We start from the raw sequence: 8,000 nt of genomic DNA, 5'->3' as shown, positions 1-8,000 counted from the left end.
AAAATCTATAACTAGTAAAAAGATTAAATTAGTAGTGAAAAATATCGCAACAAAGAAAAGCCCAGGACCAGATGGCTTCACTGGTGAACTCTATGACGTATTTAAAGAATTAAAACCAATCCTCCTCAAGCTCTTCCAAAATATTAAAGAAGAGGGAAAACTTTCATTTGAGGCAGTTTTCATTCTATTGGAAAACTTCCATTCTTTGAGGCAACATTAGCCTAATCACAAAGTCAGGAAAAAACAGTACAAGAAAAGAAAACTACAAACCAATATCCTCGATGAATACTGATATGAGAATCTTCAACAAAATACTAACAAACAGAACGTAATAGTACATTGAAAGAATTATACACTCTGACCAAGGGAGATTAATTCTTGGAAAGCAAAGATGGTTCAACATACAGAACAAATAAAAATATTAGTTTAATACATCACATTAATGAAGAAAATCTTCATATTATCTCAATTGATTAGGAAAAACATTTGACAAAATTGAAGACCCTTTCATGATTACAACATTTAAATTAGAAAAACTTCAGTTTTTCTAATTTCTTTTCTATTCCTAGTTTGAATGTTTTAATCATAAAATGCCCAATCTTACCACTTCTATTCAACATAGTTCTGGAAGTCCTAGTCAGTGCAATTGGGCAAGAAAAATAAATAAAAGGCATTTATATTAGAAAAGAAGAAGTTAAATTGTCTCTGTTCACAGATAACATAATCTTATAAACAGAAAACCCTAAAGTTTCCAGGAAAAGCAATAAATTAATTTAGCAGGACCAGATGGCTTCACTGAATTCTACCAAATATTTTAAAAAGAATTTTTAAAAATCCTCCTCAAGCTCCTCCAAAATATTGAAGAGGAGGGAAAACTTCAACTAATAAATGAATTCAGCAAACTTCTGGAAAGCAAAATTGACAAGAAAAAAGTCAGTTGTGTTTCTATAAAATAACAATGAATGATCCAAAAGGAAATTAAGAAAACAATTCTATTTACAATAACATCAAGAAAGTACTTAGGAATAAACTTAACCTTAACCTCCTTGGTTAAGTTTATTCCTAAGGACGAGTACACTGAAAACTACGAAATGATGTTGAAAGAAATTAAAGAAGAAACCAATAAATGGAAAGACATCTCATGTTAATGGATTGAAAGATTTAATATTGTTAAGAGGTCAATACTACCAAGAGCATTCTACAAATTCAGTGCAATCCCTATCAAAATCCCAATAACATCTTTTTCCAGAAATAGAAAATCCTATCCTAAAATTCATAGGGAATTTTAAGGAACTCTGTCTTAGTCCCTTTGTGCTGTTATATCAGAATGTTTAAGTTGGAATAATTTATAAAGAATAGAAACTTATTTCTTAGAGTAATGGAGGCTGGGAAGTCCAAGGTCAAGGCACTGGCAGGTTTGGTGTCGAGTGAGGGTTGCTGTTTGCCTCCAAGATGGCACCTTGCTGCTGCATCCTTCAGCAGGGGGGATGAACACTGTGTCTTCATATGGTGGAAGGGAAGGATGGACAACAGAGTACTTCCTCGAACCTTAAGCGTTTCTATAAGGGTACTGATCCCATTCATGAGGGCAGAGCCCCCATGACTTTGTCACCTTCCAAAGGCTACATCTCTTAATACTGTTGCATTGGGGATTCAGTTTCAACATGAACTTTGGAGAGGACACCACCATTCAAACATCAGCAGACTCTGAATAACAAATACAATCCTGAAGAAAAAAAGTGAAGTTGGAGTTTGCATATTTCCTGATTTCAAAACTTACTACAAAGCTATATAATCAAAATAGTGTGGTACTGGCATAAAGTCAGATATATGGACCAATGTTCTAGAATTGAGAGCCCAGAAATAAACCCACACACATATGGTTAGATGATTTTTATAAAGGTGCCAAGACCATTCAATGGGGAAAGTACAGTCTTTTTGACAAATGGTGTTGGGAAAACTGGATATACACATGCATAAGAAAAAAGTTTGACCTTTACCTTAAATCACATATAAAAATTAACTAAAACTGCATCAAAAACCTAAATTAAAACCTAAAATTATAAAACTCTTAGAAGACAACATATGAGGAGATCCTTATGACATTGGATTTGGCAATAATTTCTTGGATATGACACCAAAACCGCAGACCACAAAAGAAAAAAAATAAATTGGACTATATCAAAATGTAAAATTTCTCTGCAAAGGACATAATCAAAAGAGTGAAAAGCTAACCCATGGAATGGGAGAAAACAATTGCAAATCATATATCTAATAAGGAGTAAATATCTAGAATATATAAAGAACTCCTACAACTAAAAAATGACAATAAAACAACTTGACTTAATAATGGCAAAGAACTTGAATAGGCATCTCTGCCAAGATATGCAAATGGCTAATAGGCCAACACACATGATTAGAAAACTGAGACTTTCAGCCTCACCCTCCCATCCTCTTTTGAGGGGAAATGGGCTAAAGGTTAGGCTGATAATCAATGGTCAACAATTTAATCAATCATGCCTACATAATGAAACTTCTGTAAAAACCCAAAAGGATTAGATTTGGAGAATTTCAAGACAGCTGAACATGTGCCAGCTCCTGGAGAGTGAGGCACCTGGAGAGGGCATGGAATCTCCATGCCCCTTCTCCCATACATCACACTATGCATCTCTTCCATCTGAGTATTCATCTATATTCCTTATAATATACTTTATAATAATAAGTAAATGTAAGTAAAGTGTTGCTCTGAATTCTGTGAGACACCCTATCTGATTAATGCAACCCAAAGAGGGGTTGTGAGAACTCTGATTTATATGGTTGGTCAGAAGGATAGGTGACAGCCTACTACATATGATTGATGTCTAAAGTGGGGGATGTTATACTACAGGTAGAATTAAATAAGGGGACACCTAACTGATATTTGCTGCACAATTGCTTGGTTGGTGTGTAGTTAAAAACAACAAGGGGATCTGGGTAGATGGCTGAATAAGAACAGCTCCAGTCTGCAGCTCCCAGTGAGATCAATGCAGAAGGCAGGTGATTTCTGCATTTGCAACTGAGGTACCCAGTTCATCTCATTGAGACTTGTTAGGCAGTGGGTGCAGCCCATAGAGGATGAGCAGAAGCAGGGTGGGGTGTCACCTCACCTGGGAAGTGCAAGTAACTGGGGGACCTCCCTGCCCCAGCCAAGAGAAACCATGAAGGACTGCTACCTGACCTGGATACTACGCATTTCCCACAATTTTTGCAGTCCTCAGACCAGGAGATTCCCTTGGGTGTTTACATCACCAGGGCCCTGGGTTTCAAACACAAAAGTGGGCGGCTGTTTGGGCAGAACCCGAGCTAGCTGCAGTTTTGTTTTGTTTTGTTTTGTTTCATATCCTAGCGGTGCCTGGAACCCTAGGGAGACAGAACCATTCACTTCCCTGGAAAGGGGGCTGAAGCCAGGGAGCCAAGTGGTCTCACTCAGCAGGTCCCACTCCTGTGGAGCCCAGCAGGCTAAGAACCACTGGCTTGAAATTCTAAATGACAGCACAGCAGCCTGAAGTCAACCTGGGATGATCAAGCATGGTTGGGGGAGGGGTGTCTGCCATTACTGAGGCTTGAGTAGGCAGTTTTCCTCTGACAGTGCTAAGGAGGCTGGGAGGTTTGGACTGGGTGGAATTCACAACAGCGTGTTGAAGCTGCTCTGGCCAGACTGCCGCTCTAGATTCCTCCTCACTGGGCAGGGCATCTCTGAAAGAAAGGGAGCAGCCCCAGTCAGGGACTTGGAGATAAAACTCCCATCTCCCTGGGACAGACGCCTAGGGGAAGGGGCGACTGTGGGTGCAGCTTCAGTGAACTTAAACTTTTTTGGCTGGTGGCTCTGAAGACAGCCACTGATCCTGACAAGGAGGATTCTCCCAGCACAGTAGTTGAGCTCTGCTAAGGGATAAATTGCCTTGTCAAGTGGGTCCCTGACCCCTGTGCCTCCTGACTGGTAGAGACCTCCCAACAGGGATCAATAGACGCCTCATACAGGAGAGCTCCAGCTGGCATCAGGCTGGTGCTCCTCTGGGATGAAGCTTCCAGAGGAAGGAGCAGGCAGCAATCTTACTATTCTGCAGCATCCACTGGTGATACGCAGGTGAACAGAGTCTGGAGTGAACCTCCAGCAAACTCCAGCAGACCTTCAGTAGAGGTTCCTGACGGTTAGAAGAAAAACTAACAAACAGAAAGCAGCAACATCAGTATCAACAAAAAGGACCCCCACACAAACACTCCATCCAAAGATCATCAGCCTAAAAGATCAAAGGTAGATAAATCCACGAAGATGAGGAAAAACCAGTGCAAAAACGCTGGAAATTCCAAAAACCAGAATGCCTCTTCTCCTCCAAATTATTGCAACTCCTCTCCAGTGAGGGCACGAAACTGGACAGAGAATGAGATTGACGAATTGACAGAAGTAGGCTTCAGATGGGTAATAACAAACTCCTCTGAGCTAAAGTAGCATGTCCTAACTCAAGTAAAGTAGCATCTCTTAACTCAATTCAAGGAAGCTAAGAACCTTGATAAAAGGTTGCAGGAACTGCTAAATGGAATAACCAGTTTAGACAGGAAAATGAATGACCTGATGGAGCTGAGAAACACAGCCTGAAAACTTCGTGAGGCATACACAAGTATCAAGCGTTGAATCAATCAAGTGAAAGAAAGTATATCAGAGCCTGAAGATCAACTTACTGAAATAAGGCAGGAAGACAAAATTAGAGAAAAAAGAATGAAAAGGAATGAACAAAGCCTCTAAGAAATATGGGAAACAAAGCCTCCAAGTGAAAAGATCAAACCTACAATTGATTGGTGTACCTGAAAGTGATGGGGAGAATGGAACCAACTTGGAAAACACACCTCAGGATATTATCCAGGAGAACTTTCCAAACTTAGCAAGACAGGCCAACATTTAAATTCAGGAAATACAGAGAACACCACTAAGATACCCCTCGAGAAGAGCAACCCCAAGACGCATAATCATCAGATTCTCCAAGGTTGAAAGAAAGGAGAAATATGTTAAGGGTAGCCAGAGAGAAAGGTCAGGTTACCTAAAAAGGGAAGCCCGTCAGACTAACATCAGATCTCTCTGCAGAAACTCTAGAAGCCAGAAGAGTGTAGTGGTCAATATTTAACATTCTTAAAGAAAAGAATTTTCAGCACTGAATTTCATATCCAGCCAAACTAAGCTTCATAAGCAAAGGAGAAATAAAATCCTTTACAGACCAGCAAATGCTGAGGGATTTTGTCATCACCAGGCCCACCTGACAAGAGCTCCTGAAGGAAGCACTAAATATGGAAAGGAAAAATTGGTACCAGCCACTGCAGAATATAAAGACCAATGACACTGTGAAGAAACTGCATCAACTAACGGGCAAAGTAACCAGCTAGCATCATGATGACAGGATCAAATTCACACATAACAATATTAACCTTAAATGTACATGGGCTAAATGCCCCAATTGAAAGACACAGACTGGCAAATTGGATAAAGAGTCAAGACCCATTGATATGTTGTATTTAGGAGACCCATCTCATATGCAAAGACACACATAGGATCAAAATAAAGGGATGGAGGAAAATTTACCAAGAAAATGGAAAGCAAAGAAGAAAAAAAAAGCAGGAGTTGCAATCCCAGTCGCTGATAAAAACTGACTTTAAACCAACAAAGATCAAAAAAGACAATGAAGGGCATTATATAATAGTAAAGGGATCAATTCAACAAGAGGAGGTAACGATCCTAAATATATATACATCCACTACAGGAGCACCCAGATTCATAAAACAAGTTCTTAGAGAACTACAAAGAGACTTAGACTCCCACACAGTAATAGTGGGAGACTTTAACACCCCACTGTCAATATTAGATCAGTGAGGCAGAAAATTAATAAGGATATTCAGGGCTTGAACTCAGCTCTGGACCAAGCAGACCTAATAGACAGCTACAGAATTCTCCACCCCAAATCAACAGAATATACATTCTTCTCAACACCACAAAGCATGTATTCTAAAATTGACCACATAATTGGAAGTAAAACACTCCTAGCAAAATGCAAAAGAACAGAAATAATAACAAACTGTCTCTCAGACCACAGTGCAATCAAATTAGAGCTCAGGATTAAGAAACTCACTCAAAACCACACAACTACATGGAAATTGAACAACCTGCTCCTGAAAGACTACTGGGTAAATAATGAAATTAAGGCAGAAATAAAGAAGTTCTTTGAAATTAACAAGAACAAAGAGACAATGTACCAGAATCTCTGAGGCATAGCTAAAGCCGTGTTAAGAGGGAAATTTATAGCCCTAAATGCCCACATCAGAAAGCTGGAAAGATCTGAAATTGACACTCAAATGTCAAAATTAAAAGAACTAGAGAAGTAAGAGTAAACAAATTCAAAAACTAGCAGAAGACAAGAAATAACTAAGATCAGAACAGAAGTGGAAAAGATAGAGACATGAAAAACCATTCAAAAAATCATTAAATCCAGGAGCTGGTTTTTTGAAAAGATTAACAAAATAAACTGCTAGCTAGACTAATAAAGAAGAAAAGAGAGAAGAATCAAATAGAGACAGTAAAAAATGATAACGGGGATATCAGCACTCATCCCACAGAAATACAAACTACTATCAGAGAATGTTATAAACACCTCTACACAAATAAACTAGAAAATCTAGAAGAAATGGATAAATTCCTGGACACATACACACCCTGAAGACTAAACCAGGAAGAAGTCAAATCCCTGAATAGACCAATAACACGCTCTGAAATAGAGGCAGTAATTAATACACTACCAACCAAAAAAAGCACAGGACCAGACGGATTCACAACCAAATTCGACTAGAGGTACAAAGAGGAGCTGGAACCATTCCTTCTGAAACTATTCTAAACAATAGAAATGGAGGTACTTCTTTCTAACTTATTTTATGAGGCCAGCATTATCCTGATACCAAAACCTGGCAGAGACACAACAAAAAAGGGAAATTTCAGCCCAATATCCCTGATGAACATCGATGTGAAAATCCTCTATAAAATACTGGCAAATCAAATCCAGCAGTACATCAAAAAGCTTATCCACCATGACTAAGTCAACTTCATCCCTGGGATATAAAGCTGGTTCAACATATGCAAATCAATAAACATAATCCATAACATAAACAGAACCTATGACAAAAACTACATGATTATCTCAATAGATGGGAAAAAAGGCCTTCAATAAAATTCAACACCTCTTCATGTTAAAAACTCTCAATAAACTATTGATGGAACATATCTTAAATTAATAAGAGCTATTTATGACAAACCCACAGCCAACATCATATGCATGGGCAAAAGCTGGAAGCATTCCTTTTGAAAACCAGCACAAGATCAGGGTGCCCTCTCTCACCACTCCTATTCAACATAGTATTGGGAGTTCTGTCCAGGGCAATCAGGCAAGAGAGAGAAATAAAGCGTATTCAAATAGTAAGAGAGGAAGTCAAATAGTCTCTGTTTGCAGATGACATGATTATATATTTAGAAAACCCCATCGTCTCAGCCCCGAAACTCCTTAAGATGATAAGCAACTTTAGTAAAGTCTCAGGATACAAAATCTATGTGCAAAAATCACAAGCATTCCTATACACCAATAACAGGCAGAGAGCCAAATCATGAGTGAACTCCCATTCACAATTGCTAGAAAGAAAATAAAATACCTAGGAATACAAGTTACAAGGGACATGAAGGATCTCTTCAAGGAGAACTACAAACCACTACTCAAGGAAATAAGAGAGGACACAAATGGAATACCATTCCATGCTGATGGACAGGAAGAATCAATATTATGAAAATGGCCATACTGTCCAAAGTAATTTATAGATTCAATGCTATTCCCATCAAGCTACCAGTGACTTTCTTTGCAGAATTAGAAAAAACTATATTAAATTTCATATTAAACCAAAAAAGAGCCCATGTAGCCAAGACAATTTTAAGCAAA

Source organism: Papio anubis, chromosome 5 (assembly GCF_008728515.1).
Source record: "Papio anubis isolate 15944 chromosome 5, Panubis1.0, whole genome shotgun sequence".
Classification (NCBI taxonomy): Eukaryota; Metazoa; Chordata; class Mammalia; order Primates; family Cercopithecidae; genus Papio; species Papio anubis.
The sequence above is the reverse complement of the archived record's forward strand: the minus strand, read 5'-3'. Positions refer to the sequence as shown.